Below are 17,456 nucleotides of genomic sequence, written 5' to 3' on the forward strand. Positions count from 1 at the left end.
TCCTACTTCTTTCAGGGACTAAAATTTTATGTATATTAGGTCACTTGAAATTGCTCAACTTGTTCATGCTTTAGTCTTTTTTTTTTTTGTAATTCTCTTTTCCATCTGTTTTTCATTATGAAAAATCTCCTCTATTTTTATGTCTTCAAGTTCACTAGCCTTTTTTCCAGAGTGTCTAATTTCTTTTTTTTTTTTTTTACTTGATAGACCAGGGGAAAGCACGAACACAGTCCCCCACTACCACAAATTATGCAGTCGAGTTTCCCACATTTGGGGAAATCGCAGGGGTCAGCACATCCGGAGTGCAATGGATAAGCCTTGCCCTGGGAAAACCAACTTTGTGATCATGGTATCTCCCCTGCCAGGTAAGTTGTCTAATTTATATTTAATCCCATCTAGTGTATCTTTCTATCTCATAAATTCTAAGGTTCATATCTAGAATTTCAATTTGGTTTCCTTTTTATATCTTGCATACCTTCACTTATTTTATTTTTGAGACAGGGTTTTGCTCTGTTGCCCAGGCTGGAGTGCAGTGGTATAATCTCGGCTCACTGCACCCTCTATTCTCCCGGATTTTAGCGATTTTATTGCCTCAGCCTCCCAAGTAGCTGGAATTACAGGCATGCACCACCATGCCTGGCTCATTTTTTGTATTTTTAGCAGAGATGGGGTTTCACCATGTTGGCCAGGCTGGTCTCAAACTCCTATCTCAAGTGATCCACCCCCCTCGGCCTCCCAAAGTGCTGGGATTACAGGCGTGAGTCACTGCGCCCAGCCACTTCTACTTAATTTTTGAACATGAGGTGTATTTTCCTGCTGTTTTGTAAGCATAATATATATTTTTTCACTGATGTCAGACTCTGTGAATTTTACCCTTTTGGTGCTATTTTTGAATTTCCTTTTTTTTTTTTTTTTTTAATAGAGACAGGGTTTCACCATGTTGGTCAGGCTGGACTCGAACTCCTGACCTTGTGATCTGCCCACCTCGGCCTCCCAAAGTGCTGGAATTACAGGCGTGAGCCACCGCGCCAGGCCTTATTTTTGCATTTCTATCGTATATTCTTGAATTTTGCCCTGCGATGCAGTTAAGTTCCTTGGACACACAGTTTGATACTTACAGAACTTACTTTTAAGATTTGTTAGTAAAAAGAAAGATTTTTAAAAGCAGTGTTCCATCCAGGGCTAATTATTTCCCACTTCTGAGATGTGATTCTTCTGCATATTCAATTCAATGTCCTGGGAATCATGATTTTGTTTCAATCTGATTGCTCAGAGCAAACACTATTCCTGGCTCTTTCTAAGCATAGGTTACCTGTACCTCTAATCCTTTCAGATTGTACTTTCTCTCACCTCAGGTATTTTCCTCATGAAAATATGCTGAACTATGTAACAAACTGGCATGTTCTACACATATACCCAGAACTTAAAGTATAATAATAATTAAAAAAGAAAGAAAATATGCTGAACAGTATCCAGCTGAATGCTGCTACATGCAGGAGAGGAGGTCCTCTCCAGTTCTCCAGAGTTACCTTACTGCACAGCTCTCTTCTTTCTGGTACTCCACCTATGAACTCTAGTTGTCATAGTTTCCCCAGAATCTTAACACCATTTTTTCATCTCAAAGTCTCCAGTGTACTTTATCTGAGTTTTCCTTTTGCAACCTGAATATTCTTTCAAGGCAGGAGACTGTGACAATCATAAGGTTCACTTCATTTTTTTCCTTCTTTCTTAAAGATCATTCTCCTTCACTGATTGATGTTCAATGTCTGGCAAACCATTATTTTATATCTTTGGTTGTTTCAGTTGGGAGCAAATCTGTTCCATTTCGCTTCCTCTTGTCTGAAAGCAAAAGTCCACAGACTATGCTAATTAGGTAATTCTAAGTACAGCACATAAACATCTCTCAAGAATTGTTTACTTATTCCTTACACAATCTAAGATAGTTCTCACTGCTAAGTAGACTGTGCCTCTGTCCAGAGAATGGCTTTACCATGATCTAGGTCTTAGAAGGTTTTTGAATCCAGCCAGTAGGAGGAGAAGTGAGCATAGAAGGAAGCATTGTTTATTAATTACTTCGACCTGGAAGTGACATCACTTCTGCCTACTCTTCATTGGTGATTAAGTTTCCACCTGGATACAATGGTGATAAGGAAAAGTAGTCTCTTACTGAGCATCAGTATCTTAGAACCAACTGGAAAGGAAAGGCATAGATTTTAGGTGGGCAAGAAGATGACTCTACTATGTGGTATTTTAATTTTTCAAACCACTGACGTTTTATAAAAACATTCACATAACATTACTTCATTTTTTCCTGTTCATGTTGTTTAAAGTATATGTTTTTAATGTTTTCCTCTTCTCCATGTAAATGTCTTCCTCGTCCCCAATGTAAAGTTGTAGGAAATGAGGCTCTGTGAAGAGATTTAACTTAACTAATGTGTGGCTTATCTAGAACATAAGCAATGTTTTCTGATCCCAGTTCAGTCATTTTCTATCATGTCATGCTATTCCTCGCTGGGTCCTAGAGCAGTCAACCAGATTTAATTATTTATACCAAACTAATATCTTCCTTCTGCCACAAAGTAAAATACTTGACAATACTCAAAATGGGCTTGCATAAAGTTTTAAGAAATTAAAACCAGTAAATTATCATATGCTTTATTCCTACTTATTCTCAATTAATTTGGGAAGAAAGCAATTGAATAAAGTGAGTATACTGAATTTGGGTACTATAAACATTTTTGTACATTCTCAAAATTCTTGGGCCACAGCATATTATTTATGCCTGTCATCTTTGCAGTTAGCACAGTGTTTGGGAATACATAATTTAATTTATTTTTGTTTGAGCCCTTCTTATTAGAGCTGAGCTTGGGTGAGAGGAAAAAGTAAAGGCAGAGGGAATTAAGTGTTTGTTCCTGGAGTCGAATACTGAGTAGTTAGTTACATTTTTTTTTTCCTTAGTGCATTTTGAGCAAAATAATCCCTAATTGCTTGATGTCCAAGTTTCTTCTCCCAAGAATATAGGTTGGATATAAACGTAGTATGTTGTTGCATTTCACAAATAGTCATTTTACCAATTAGGAATCTTGCTTCTGTACATGCTCCAAACTGGTATAGCTAAGTGAGAGACTAGCTTTCTCTGTGATGGTCCAGAAGCTCTTCTTTGGGCTTAGCATCACTTGGCAGTCAGGCCATTTGAGTAGTCAACTTTCCTCCTCCTTGGCTGACTTCCTCTCCAATTTAATAGCATAGCATAGTTCCTGCTCCAATGGAGAGAAATATAAGTTAATAACAGTTTTGTAACCAAAGAAACATCATGATGTTCATCCAAATCCTCAAGTCAGAATGAGATATACCAGCATGTCACCATGCCAGGATTTAGGGTCAGTTGAATAATGCATTTAACAACAACCAAAAGGCTGCCAACATAATTTAGTAGTTAAGGCAGGCAAAACCCCTCAGCTTGAACTTTATGTAACCTAAATATTGTGTACTCTTCCAACTGCCCAAATGGCAGGAAGAAAATGCCCTGAGCTACTACATGTTGTACAGAAGCCAAGGTGTACAATATTATTTCCTTTGTCACATTAATCTTCTGATTCCCTACAGCCTTATGTAATATTTTTAAGGCCTGTTCACATTAATTTTTTATATTCTTATTATTCTATACAATTTATAATATTTTAAAATTATTATTTATTGTCTCTGATCACATAGGAAAATGAGGCTCTGGAATGGTAAATTTGGCTTTTGACTAAGATGAAACACTGGGCAATAGGTTTACTCTGCTACCTGAAACAAGTTAACATCCCGAAATATATATTAGAAACAATAGTTTTGTAAACACTAGAAATCAGGAAGAAAGGATGATAATCCCTGAGAGATGGGAAACAAATGAGATGAGCCTAAAGATTTCTCTGATTGACTGCCTTGAGATAATTTCTAGACTTCAGTGCAGGAAATAGGAACTTAGAACCCAGAGAACTCCCTGAATTGAGGAGATGGTACTGGGTTCAGAAAGAAGAAAGTGCTAGAATTTGGAGAACTGAGAGACTCTGTCTCAAACAACAACAACAACGACACAGAGATTAGCCTTTCAACAAATGTTGCTGGAATGACTAGTACCCATATGCAAAAGCAGTAGCTTTGGTCCATACCTTGCAATATATACAACTAACGCAAATTAAAGTACTAATTGTAAAACATTAAATGATAAGCTATCTAGAAGAAAACAGAAGAAATTATTTCTGACCTGAGGTTAAGTGAATATGGATATAACCCTAAAATTATGGTCCATAAAAGAAAACAAAAGCGATAAATTAGGATTTCATTAAAATTAAAAATGTCTATATTTTTAAAAAAATCTTAAGAAAATGAAAAGATAAGCTTGAACACAGAGTTATGCACAAATCAAATATTTAATATGTGACTTGTGCCAAGAACTTCTAAAACTCAATAAAAAAGCAACCCAATTAAAAATGGGCAGAAGATATCAGCGAACCCCTGTAGGGCCACAGCCCTACAGGGCCGTGGGGTGTCCCCTATAGCTGTGCTAAGGCACAGGATCCTAGAAATAAAAAGACAGGACTCAGAGGAACTGGAGAAGAGCAGCTGGGCTCAGGGGCCATGCCGCCTATGCGCGGAGTCAGGGGAGGCCCCGATTGTCCGGAAGCATCTGCATTTATTAGGTACAAGGCAGGGGGAAGGGTCGCTAAGTGAGGTCACCTATAGGCTTAGTGATAGGACATACATAATCATGTGAGTAACAAGCAAGGGGCCACCCCATTAGGTCACCTGGGCAGAGAGGCAGGCGGTGCACAGTAGGGGGCTGTGCTGTGCGCAGTAGTAGAGCGTTGTGTACAAGAAAGGGGAGGGCCCACCCCCACATGGGCACCCAGGCAAGGAGGTGAGCTGTGTGCAACAAGTATTGTGCGCAACACTTCTTATCTATGGGCTGGAGACATCAAAGGATTCTTATAGAAAGATACTGTAAACCAATGCAGTGGGAGCTGACAGACTTGTGCTCTTCTCTAAGATATTTTATGGGAGGATGATTTGAACTAGCACAGAAGCGAGAAAAGGCTAACAGGGTGTACAGCTGCCATGACCGGGTCACCCCAGAGAGGTTCTTCTCCCTCAGTTATTTGCGAGATCTCAGGACCGAGGCCTACTTTCCACAGGAACTGGATGCAAGATACTACAACTATATTCCATATGATACTACAGCTATATTCCATATGATTTCTCAGACTAGCCCAGAGATTGAGACTTATTAGTCATCCACTCTGGTAAACTATCCATTAATATACCACTTAGAGGCATGATGTATTATACCTCCCTTACTGCTTTCAGGTTCCTACTTCCTCATTATGCTTCCCAGCATCACCTTCTCTAAGATCTACATGTACACAAACTCCAGTCCAGAGGTCTGATTTTTAAAGACCCTAAATTAAAGCATTTCTTAAATTGGTATTATTTTAATAATTGTATATACCATTTTTTGTTGTTTTTTTTTTTTTTTTGCTGTTTGGAAAATAATTTGGAGGGAATGTGCCCAATTTCATGTAGATAGATAAGCAGTAGGTAAACACAAATCTCTTTTCTTTGTGCTGCAGAGCTTTCCTGGGAATATAGCATTAGACATATAGTGACCAAATTCACAGATACAAGTGGGCTGTGATGAAGAAAATGCTTAAGGCAGTAAATCCATGCTTTGCCCTTGCTTCTGCCTCTAACTGGCTGGGACATCCTAGGCAAGATTACTGGGCATTAGCTTTACCATCTGTAAAATTAGGATATTGGTCCAGATATTCTCTCAGGATTCTTTCTGTTCTAGCCTCTTATATTCCTATAATTGTATTAACTTAGAATTATTTTTTTTCAAAATGCATATGTACAAACTTTTTGGAGATACTAGCTGACCTCAGAAAATATATTAAACAAGGTTTGTTGGACAGTGGGTTTCAAACCAGTCATGTCTTACATAGCATTCCTAATTTTACGTTGCTGTTTATTTGTACTATTACGTTGCTGTATTATTTATTAATATATAATAATTAAGGTTTCTGAAAGATAATCATATAATTAAAATGAGATACTTCCTTAGAAACAAAATACTTCAAGCTTCAGTTCTGTGACAGTGTCACTAGGATCTGGCATGTCTCCTAATATTTTTTCATGATTTCCTAAAACTGCTAATGAAAGTAATAATACTAATATCCATTTTCAATGGTTATGAGGATCAAAGAATGAATATAATTGATCACTACCTAAGAATTTCATATACATCAGATTTTGTTAAAATGTTCATATAATAACTTACTTTGATCCTTTGATTATTAATTTTGTGTGTTATGGAAAAAATTGGCAAAGAAGAAATATAACATGTACTGCAATGATAAAGAAGCTTTGACTTAGAAAACTATTATGATGGGAATGTGAATCGTTTACTCTGGGAACTCTGTTCCCTCATATAAAACAATAGACAAAATTCAAGCTGTTGTATACATTTTGGTAAGAACAAAAATTTCAGTATCTACCATTTCTTCCTCTATGAACCAATGCTAACTTCTGGGTTTTAGGCCTAAATCACTCACCTTTTTCCATAAAGATAAGGAAAGAATTAAATTAACAAATATTTTAAAAAGCCATGTGGTCGGTACATGAAATAAATTGTACTTAATGCTCATAAAGACACTGTGAAGTAGCTGCTATTATGTATATTTCAGATGAGGAGTCTGAGTTTGAGAGAAAAAAAATTTTTGCTCAGGATCACATATCTGACTGTTAGAGACAAAATTCAAATGCAGATCCATCTGGCACTTACCAATAATTTATCCAGTCTCTGGTTACTGTAGGGCAACATTTTAGATTAATGAAACTATGTTTGGAAAATGTACAAATACCATAATTATAGATGAAGGGAATCTCCAAAAATAGTGGTTTTTAAGGTCCCCATCAAAATAATATTAAACCCCAAACCTAGGTCCTCTCTGGCCCTACTCTGACTCAATAGCAAGAGGAGTGGGAGGTCATTAGGGATGAACTACTCTCAAGAGAAGAAAACAACAACCTGTGTGATCCAGGATGCATTTTCTTGTCTTTCTACTAAACTTCTGTCAGGCAGATAGACTTATTTTCCACACAATGGGCAACGACTTCAAAAGAAAAACTAACATTCTACACTATTGAATTGGAAAGATTTAATATTCAATATTTAGAGGCTTGCGAAATCCAGTGTTAGTACTTGAGTCTGTTATTGATTGTAAAATATTATTTTGAGCCTTGGTAATTTTAGTTAATTAGTTAATTACAACAAATTAGTGCTAAATATAATCAAGATGTTAAGGAATTTGATTTTATAATGAGCTCTATTAACTAATACTGGTCTAGAAACACAGTACCATACATGTTTTATTCTTGGTTTCTATTGAAACATTTTGAGGGACAACTAACATTTTTTAAAGATTTAAGACTATAGCTCCCATCAATAGCCCAGCTGATAGAACAGAAGACTATAATAGTAACCTTAAAAAAAAATGCCAGCCAAGAATTTTATATCTTGCCAAACTAAGCTTCATAACTGAAGGAGAAAAGATGCCTTTCCCAGACAAATAATTGCTAAGGGAACTCATCACCACCATACCTGCTCTACAAAAAAATCTCAAAGGAGTTCTAAACATAGAAAAGACAATACCTGCCCTCATAAAGTGACCTACAAATACAAAGCTCATAGATTTTATAAAGCAATTATACAATTAAAACTCTAAGGCAACTATCTAACTACACAATGACAGAAATCAAACTTCACATATTGATACTAATTTTCAATGTTAAGTGGCCTAAGTGTGCCACTTAAAAGATACGGAGTGGCAATTTGGTTAGAAAAATAAGACCTAATCATCTGCTACCTACTAGAGACCCACCTATTGGCTAAAGTAGCTGTAGACTAAAATTAAGGAGTGGAAAAAGATATATCACACCAATGGAAAACAAAAGCAAGCAGGAGAAGATGTCCTCTTATCAGAGAAAACAGACTTAAAATGAACAACAGTGGAAAAAAAAAAAGATTAAAAGGGACATCATATAATGAATGATGAAAGGTTCAATACAACAAGACTTTATTGTAAATATATACGTTCTCAAAATTGGAACATCCAGATTGTCAAAATAAATACTACTAACCCTAAGAAAACAGACTGAAATCAATACTATAATAGTGGTTAACATCATTACCCCACTGACATAACTAGACCGAGCATCAAGACAGAAAGTCAGTAAAGAAACTCTGAACTTAAACTGAACTGTAGACCAAATGGATCTAATAGACTTTTACAGAACATTCCATGCAAGAATTACAGAATATACATTCTTCTCATCTGCACACGTAACCTTCACAAAAATTGATCATATATTTGGCTATTAAGCAAATCTCAATAAATTTTAAAAAATGAAATCATATCAAGCATCTTCACAGATCACAGCAAAATAAAATATGAAAGAATACCAAGAAGAACTCTCCAAACCACAGAACTACATAGAAACTAAGCAATTTGCTCCTGAATGAATTTTAGGTAAGCGATGAAATAAAGGGAGAAATAAAACTTTTTGAAAACAGAGACACAACATACCAAAACTTCTGGGATACAGAAAAAGTAGTGCTAAGAGGAAAGTTTATAACATTAAATGCCTACACCAAAAAGATAGGCATTTAACAACCTAATATTGCACTAGAAAAAAATCAAACCTGAAGCTGGCAAAAGAAAATAAATAACAAAGATCAGAGCAGAACAAAATGAGATTGAGGCCAAAAAAAATTTAAAGACTAACTAATCAAGAAGTTGGTTCTTTAAAAGGATAAACAAAATTGACAGACCACTAGCTAGATTAGCCAAGAAAAAGATCAAAAGTAAATAAGTACAATCAGAAATGATAAAAGCGATCTTACAACTGAAACTAAAGAAATACAAAAGATCATCAGAGACTACTATGAACATTTCTGTAGGCACAAACTAGAAAACTTAGAGGAAATGGTTAAATTCCTGGCAATACAGAGCCTCCCAAGACTGAACCAGGAAGAAATAGAAACACTTAATCCATAATAAAAAATTTTCAATCAAAAAAATAAACCCAGAATCACACGAATTCACAGCCAAATTTTACCAGATATACAAAGAAAATCAGGTATCAATCTTACTGAAACTACTACAGAAAAATCAAAGGGGAGATATACCTCCCTAACTCATTCTATAAAACGGAATCATGCTGATATCAAAAGGAGGCAAAGACACAACAACAACAAAGACTACACGCCAATAACCATGATGAACATAGATGTAGAAATTATCAAGAAAATACAAGCAAACAGAAAAAATAATTATTCACAATGAAGTGGTTTTATTCCAGGGATTCAAGCATGGTTTAACATTTGCACATCAATAAATGTGATTCACCACATGAACAGAACTAAAAATAAAAACCATATGATCATCTCAATATATGCAGAAAGGCATTATATAAAACCTAACATCCCTTCATGATAAAAATCTTCAACAAATTAGGCATCAAAAAAACATACATCTGGCTGGGTGCCCTGGCTCACATCCGTAATTCCAGCATTTTGGGAGGCTGAGGCAGGTGGATCACTTGAGATCAAGAGTTCAAGACCAGCCTGGCTGACATGGCAAAATGCTGTCTCTACTAAAAACACAAAAATTAGCCAGGTGTGGTGGCACACACCTGTAATCCCAGCTACTCAGGAGTCTGAGTCAGGAAAATCGCTTGAACTCTGGAGGCAGAGGTTGCAGTGAGCCAAGATTACACCATTGGACTCCAGCCTAGGCAACAGAGCAAGTTCTGTCTCAAAACAAAAACATACATCAAAATGATAAGAGCCATATATGATAAACCCACAGCCAACATTGTACTTATTAGAGAAAAGCTCAAAACATTCTCCTGAAGAGTTGGAACAAGACAAGGATGTTCATTCTCACCACTCCTATTCAATATAGTACTGGCTGTCCTAGTCAGAGCAATTAGGAAAGAAAAAGAAATAAAAGGCATCCAAATTGGAAAAGAAGAAGTCGAATTATCTCTGTTTGCTGATGACATAATTGTATGCCTAGAAAACCCTAAAGACTCTTCCAGAACACCCCTAGACTTGATAAATGACTTCAGTAAAGTTTCAGCATACAAAATCAGTATACAAAAATCAGTAGCCTTTCTGATTTTTAATTTATGTGTACGTATAATGTTCAAGCTGAAAACCAAATCAAAAACTCAACTGCATTTACAATAGCCTCCAAAAAATATCTAGGAGTACATTTAATTTAGGAGATGAAAGATCTCAGGTGATACAAACAAATGACAAAACATCCCATGCTCATAGACTGGAAGAATCAATATCATTAAAATGATTATACTTCCCAAAGCAATCTACAAATAGGGATTGGTAATCTCTATCAAATTACCAATATCATTTATTTTTCACAGAATTAGAAAAGGACAATTATAAAGTTCCCTACCAAAAAAGAGCCTGAGTAGCCAAAGCAATAAAAAAGAACAAAGCTGAAGGTAAATATTGCCTTACTTCAAATCATACTATGAGGCTATAGTAACTAAAACAGCAATGGTACTGGTACAAAAATAGACAAATAGATCAATGGAACAGAATAGAGAACCCAGAAATAAAAACCACATGCCTAAAACCAACTGATCTTCAACAAAGTTGTTAAAAACAAACAATGGAGAAAGGATAGCCTATTCAATAAATGATACTGGGAAAATTGCCTCACCATATGGAGAAGAATAAAATTGGATCGCGATCTCTCATTATGTACAAAAATTAACTCATGATGGAATAAAGACATAAACATAAGACCTGAAACTATAAAAATCACTGGAGAAACCCTAGGAAAAACTCTTCTAAATATTGGCCTAGGCAAAGAATATATAATGAGGACCCCAAAAGAAAATGCAACTGAAGCAAAAATTGACAAATGGGACTTAATTAAACTAAAAAGCTTCTGCACAACAAAAGAAGTAGTCAAGAAACAGACAATCTACCAAACGGGAGAAAATATTTGCTAATTATGCCTCAGTAAAAAAGACTAATATCAAGAATGTATAAGCAACTGAAACAATTCAACAAGAAAGAAACAACCTCATAAAAAACTGGGAATAAGCATTTCTAGACGGAAGAAATACAAAAAGCCAACAGTGTTCAACCTAAGTGTCATCAGAGAAATGCAAATTGTAACCACAATGAGATATCATCTTTCCCTGGTCAGAATGGCTATTACTCAAAAGTTAAAAAGCAACAGATACTAGTGGAGAAAATGGAACATTAATATACTGTAAGTTAGAATGTAAATTAGTTTAATCTCTATGGAAAACAGTTTGGAGATTTCACAAATAACTAAAAATAGAACTACCATTTGACCCAGCTATTTCACTGCTGGGTATCTACTCAAAGGAAAAGAAATCATTATATTAAAAAGGACACCTGCCCTTGTATGTGCATCACAGCACTATTCACAATAGCAAAGTAACGAAACCAACCTAAGTGTCCATCAACAGTTGACTTGATAAAGAAAATATGGTAAATACACACCATGGAATACTATGCAATCATAAAAAAGAATAAAATCATGTACTTTGCAGCAACATGCATGGAACTGGAGGCTGTTACTCTAAGTGAACTGATTCAAAAACAGAACACCAAATACTAGCTGTTCTCACTTATAAGTAGCAGGTAAACAATGGATACACATGAACATATAGATTGCAATAATAGACACTGGGGATTACAAAAGGAAGAAGGGTGGGTAGAGGTGAGGGTTGAAAAATAATCTACTGGGTACAAGGTTCACTATTTGGGTGATGGGTACCCTAGACAGCCAATTTCTACCAGTATGCAATAGCCCATGTAACAAACATGCCCATGTATCCTAAAATAAAATTTAAATTTAAAAAAACTTAAGACTATAAAAAATTAGAAAGAAAAGCCTATATTTGGAGAAGGAACGTCAGATCATGTCATGACCAGTATTCTGTTCACTTCAATTTTAATTGATTCCTTCCAAACATGCACGCTTTTTTCACTTGTTATGAATATTAATTCAGTGCTCACTATGTTTTTGGCAAAGTTCTAGATCATGGATTGCAAATTTATATAGGGTGATAGGGAAGAATCTTAAGCAGAAAATATCATTTGAGCAAATACATAAAATAAGAAAGTAAGTCATACAGATGTGTATGTGTTCCTGGGGCGAGAGAAGTGCGTAACTGCAGGCAAGGGAAGCAGCAAGTATAAAGGTCCTGAGTTTGAAATGTAATGGTATAGTTTGGGAAGATCAAATATGATTAGAATGCATTGAGAAAGTAGGAAAGTAGTAAGAAAGATTATCAGGTGGCCATTAACAGGACCCAGATCATATAAAGTGTGGAATACATTATAATGACTTTCGATTTTATTCTAAGTAACAAAGAGAAAGGCCCATTAGAGAGTTTTAGATTATTTTTAAAGAGCAATTTAGCTGTTCTGTTGAAATTAGACTGTGGCAAGATAGGGAAATGACAGAAGAAGGTAATCTACGTGGACAATATTTGCAGTAATCTTGGTGAAAGAGAATGACAATGTGGCCAAAGTGGAAGCACTGTAAGTAACAAAAAGTGATTGCATTATGCATTTATTTTGATAGATCGGATATGAGATATTGGACAAAGATAAAAGTCAAAGATAATGTGACTCCAAGTTTTGTGAAAGAATGGACTTGTTATAAATTTGATGAAAATGGTGAGGATATAATTTTTTGGCGTGATATGGGTATGAGAAGGAATCAGGAATTCAGTTTAGTATGAGATTCTATTAGACAAAAGAGTGGAGATCTTGTATATATATTGAATATAGAAATCTCAAGAATAAAAGAGAGGTTTCTCATTATAAACATGAATTTGGAAGCTTTTAATAAATATAATCTAAAGCCATGAAATTTGATGAGATTATTAAGGGAGTGAATGAAGATAGACAAGTTAAGAAGTGTAAGGAAATGCTTCAGAGCACTTAGTTGTTAAAGTCTCCTTTTCCTTTTTCATCTCTTTTAAGAGATGAAAAGAGACGAGACTGAGAATTAAGAGCAATGCTGTAGGAAAAACAACAAGGGCAGTGTGATGTCCCAGACACCAAGGAAGGAGTATTTCCTTGGAAGGAGTATTTCGGGGTGGGAGTGTTACATTATTTTGATAGATAAAAATAATGAGGAGAATGATGACATCAGCAATATCGAAGTCACTGGTGACACTGATAAGGGTAATTTTTTTTGTGATGCAGTAAGAAAGGCAAAATTCTGTTAGTAGTGGTGGATTTAGGAAGAGTAGGAAATGAGGAGCTGGAGACAGTGTGAACAATTCTTTAAAGGAACTTGTCTTTAAAGAGAGGAGTGAGTTGGGATGACATCAGGAGGATGGAAGTGAAATCAAGAGAGTTTCCCTTGTAATAAAATGTGGGAAATAATAGTGTGTGTATCCTGATAAGATTAATTCAAGAAATGAAGGAAATTGAGACACAAGGTAGGGGGCAGTTGATAGAGCAGCATTCTTGGGTATGTAAAAAGTAAAGCTCAGAGAGGAAGAGGTAAAGCTTAATTAGGGGTATGAATGGCTTATCTTCTCTAAAGTAGGAGAAAGCAGATCATGCAGACATTGATATTCTAAACTAAATAGATATAGCAGCAGGAGTTTATGGAAATTCTATTATGAATGACTCTATGAGAAACTGGTGTTTTATGGCTGTCTTTGCCCTACATGATAGAGCTAATATGATCCACAAAGCCTAAAATCTCTACTACTAGGACCTTTTCAGATAAACATTTGCTAATCTTTTAAAGATATTGAAAATACAGAGTTCCAGCTTAGTCATTTGTTCAAAAAATCTTTAATAAGTATCTATTATATACCAGGTTCTTTGCAAGGTAGTAAAATAAAAGCAGTATAGCAATTGAATTATTGTTCCTTCCATTCTTGTTCCTGCTTGTGATGTCTGATTGTTTTCCTCAACACTGATTAAAGCAAAGCAGCTCCTGCCAAGATCATTGCTGATAACTTAAATGCCCTGACCACTGTCCTGTCTTGATCTTATTTGTTCTCTTGGCAAATTTTGAGCACATTGACATTTACATATAGACTGGATGGACTTACATTCTAAAGATCCTAAAGTCTTCCTTTCATTCCCGTTTTCCTCTTTCTCTTTTTCAGTAATATAAAATTGTACCTATTTATGGAGTACGTGTGATGTTTTGATGCATGCATACAATGTGTAATGATTAAATTTGGGTAATTAGGACATCTGTCACTGCTAACAGTTATCATTTCTTTGTGCTAGGGACATTTCAAATCTTCACTTCTGGCTGTTTGGAAATATACAACACATTATTGTTAACTATAGTCACCGTATTATGCTATAGAACTTTCATCTCCCTTTATGTGGACAGTTTAAACTTAACTTTCGGGAAACCAGAGATATTCAAGGTTTCCTTTATAAATTACTGAGAGTTTGGAAGGCATTTGCCTAGATGAAATAATGGAGGAGGTGTTGAGTTCATAGAAAGAAGTTTTAAAGAGTGATTTATACCAGAAAGAAATGCAATTTTAAGAATCATTGGCATATAAATGGTAATTTAACCTATGGGAGTAGAAAAAAATGAAAAGCCTATGGATTATTTAAGAAAGTTAAAAATAGCCAGAAGAAGACAGTGTGGTACAAGTCAATTCAATTCAATTAACTGATTTTTCTCTGAGTGCTCTGTATTTGCCAGGATGGGTGTAGAATTTGAGCAAAAGAATGAAAGTTGAAAATTAAAGAGGAAGAGGAGGAAAACCAACCTTGATTTTCTTACGTTACTTGGCAAAAATAAGTGTAATGTGGGCCTTCTTTGGGGAAATTTACAAAATGCATTTAATCATATTTTCATCACATTTTTATGAATATAAATTATTGAATACATTGTCATTATTACATTTACACAGCCAAGCCATTCAAGTAGTATTTTTAACACACCGTTTATTCCGAATACTATATTCTTCATCTGTATCCATTACTACTATAGGCCACCCAAAAGTGGCATCTTTGCTTTTGTCAGGCCACTTTTAATCCTTTACATCTGACTCAGAACATGCCACAAATGGCTATATTTGTTGAATGATTGACCAAAACTTGTTTTAAGATTACGACATTCCCTTTTATATTTTTACCCTTAAAATATTGTTTTCCATGATAACAGAATCAAAAGCAATGTTGCCCTCTAGTAATCTTCCCTTCCTCGTTTCAATCTATAGTGAGCATTAAAACTGTTCACCTCTTAATTCTTACTTTTCCCACTTCTCTTTACAACCATGAATTTCATGTATAATGGGGGAAACTAATTGCCAGGTTGGTGAGCTGGGTTCTGAGAAGCCTATTTCACAAAGAAAGCAGACTTTGGGTATTTTTCTCCAATATTTTTTTTAAAATCCTACTCCTTTCAAATAAGGGCAAGAAAAACAGCTAAAAATGTGACCAATCTGATTAGAAAATTAAAAATCAATGGCACTAGGACTTCAACAAATTATGAAAAACGATTTAAACTAAGAAATAAGATTTGTTCTGACTAAATGTAATTTTAGAAGCAAAACATTTTAATACATATGAATGCTTTTATAATTCATTATTTTGGCCTTAATTTCCTAGGCTGCAGTAGGTAAAGACGAATAATTGTTTTACAAAATGCCATCCCACTCTGAAATAATATTAATATGAACCAAGGTTTTCCAACTTTGGCACTACCCACATTTGGGGCCAGATCATTCTTTGTGAGAAGTTGTCCTGTGTGTAATAGGATGTTTACCAACATCCCTGGCCACCAAATGTTAGTAGCAGCCCCCAAGTTGTGACAGTCAAAAATGTCTCCAGACTATCAAATGGCCCCTAGTGGAAGTAATGAGAACAATTAATCTAAATGTAAAAATACAATTTTATGTAATTAAACTATTGAAGGAACAATCTAATAAAGAGATTTTAGAATTTTGGCTCATTTCGCTCTTGTTCTCCTGTTTCACCCACTCCTTCCCTCCTTCCTTCCTTCCTCCCTCCCTCCCTTTCTTTTTACTTTTTTTTACCCTTCCTCCCTTTCTTTTTTCTTTGCTTCAATAGATGAACCTTTATTCAACACAAATTATACATGTAAGTCCACTATGTAAAATTTTACATGAAATTCCAATACTGTATGCAAAATTCTAAGAGATGGGCTGCACTCCTTGACATGGTGTGATCCTGAGATTTACTGTTTTTGCTTTCTGTATGTTGTGAGGTTTTGACATTTTACGGAGCTTGCTGACCAGAGATGACTGCTGCTGTTGGGGTTAGCCCTTTCTTAGAGATAAGAAAGGACTTGGCTAAGGATGCATCTCTCATATGTACAAACCAATCAATCCCTAACCTATAGCCCCAGTTGCCTCTTTATCTGATTCTCATATACCAAGGCATTATTTCCTTTGCCCTAAATCATGTCAGGCCAGGCAACTAGACTACCCCTATAGCCCAAACCATGCTGGAATAATTCAAATTAGCCAGCCCTTAGCTGTTTACTCTGCCCTACCTTGCTTTTCCTGCAGAAAACTCAATAAAGGCTCTGATGTAGGCTCCCCTGGCTCTTGTCTTCTTCATTAAAGCAAATAAATGTGGCCTGAGAATGACTCCGTACTTCTATATTTGAGTTTTTGTGGATGAACTGCAGCCTAGCTTAACAGATAGGCAAGATTGAAAACCTAACTTAGGAGTATGTGCCTGTAACAATAAGTCTTGGCCAGTCCCAGAAGCCATATCTCAACCATTCAAACACTGCCGAGTGTTCAAACTGTGTTCAAATAAGGCATAGGCTGAGCTGTAACCAATCCAGTTATTTTGAACCTCACTTCCGATTTCTGTATGTCATTTCCTTTTTGTGTCTATAAATCTTCCACCATGTGGCTGCACTGGAGTCTCTGTGACTCTGCTGTGATTCTGAGGGCTGCCCAATTCGTGAATAGTTCATTGTTCAATTAAACTCCTTTAAATTTATTCAGCTGAAGTTTTTCTTTTAACAGGTCTTCAACCAAAATCTGGCACTTTCCTTGTAGCCCTGCATGGCATGTGGTGACTCCCATTCTAGGGCCTATAAATGTAATAAACTTCCTCCTTCGGAGTCCTGTTTTCATTTTCTCCTATAGCCACGCTGTCTTTAGCTTATCATATCCAACATTTACATTCTGAGAACACTTACCCTCTTGACTCTGCTATGTCTTTTGATTATTCAGTACAGTGACCACTGAACAGGAGCTGTGTATACATTGGCTTTTCTTTTTTTTTTAATTATACTTTCGGTTCTAGAGCACATGTGCAGATCATGCAGGAATGTTGCATAGGTACATACATGGCAAGGTGGTTT

General features: G+C 35.7%; 1 long non-coding RNA gene and 1 other non-coding gene across 2 annotated transcripts in view; both read right to left on the reverse strand.

The window, feature by feature from the left end:
- The window catches only part of LOC116533174, a 148,449-nt gene that overhangs the window by 19,328 nt on the left and 111,665 nt on the right, over nt 1–17,456 (reverse strand). The gene's annotated exons all lie outside the window — the stretch shown is intronic.
- LOC116536232 lies at nt 210–373 on the reverse strand. The gene has a single exon (XR_004262544.1). It is a non-coding gene; the product is annotated as a U1 spliceosomal RNA (small nuclear RNA).

This window comes from Sapajus apella, unplaced genomic scaffold (assembly GCF_009761245.1).
Source record: "Sapajus apella isolate SASKATOON/1434 unplaced genomic scaffold, GSC_monkey_1.0 scaffold3, whole genome shotgun sequence".
NCBI classification, from domain to species: Eukaryota; Metazoa; Chordata; class Mammalia; order Primates; family Cebidae; genus Sapajus; species Sapajus apella.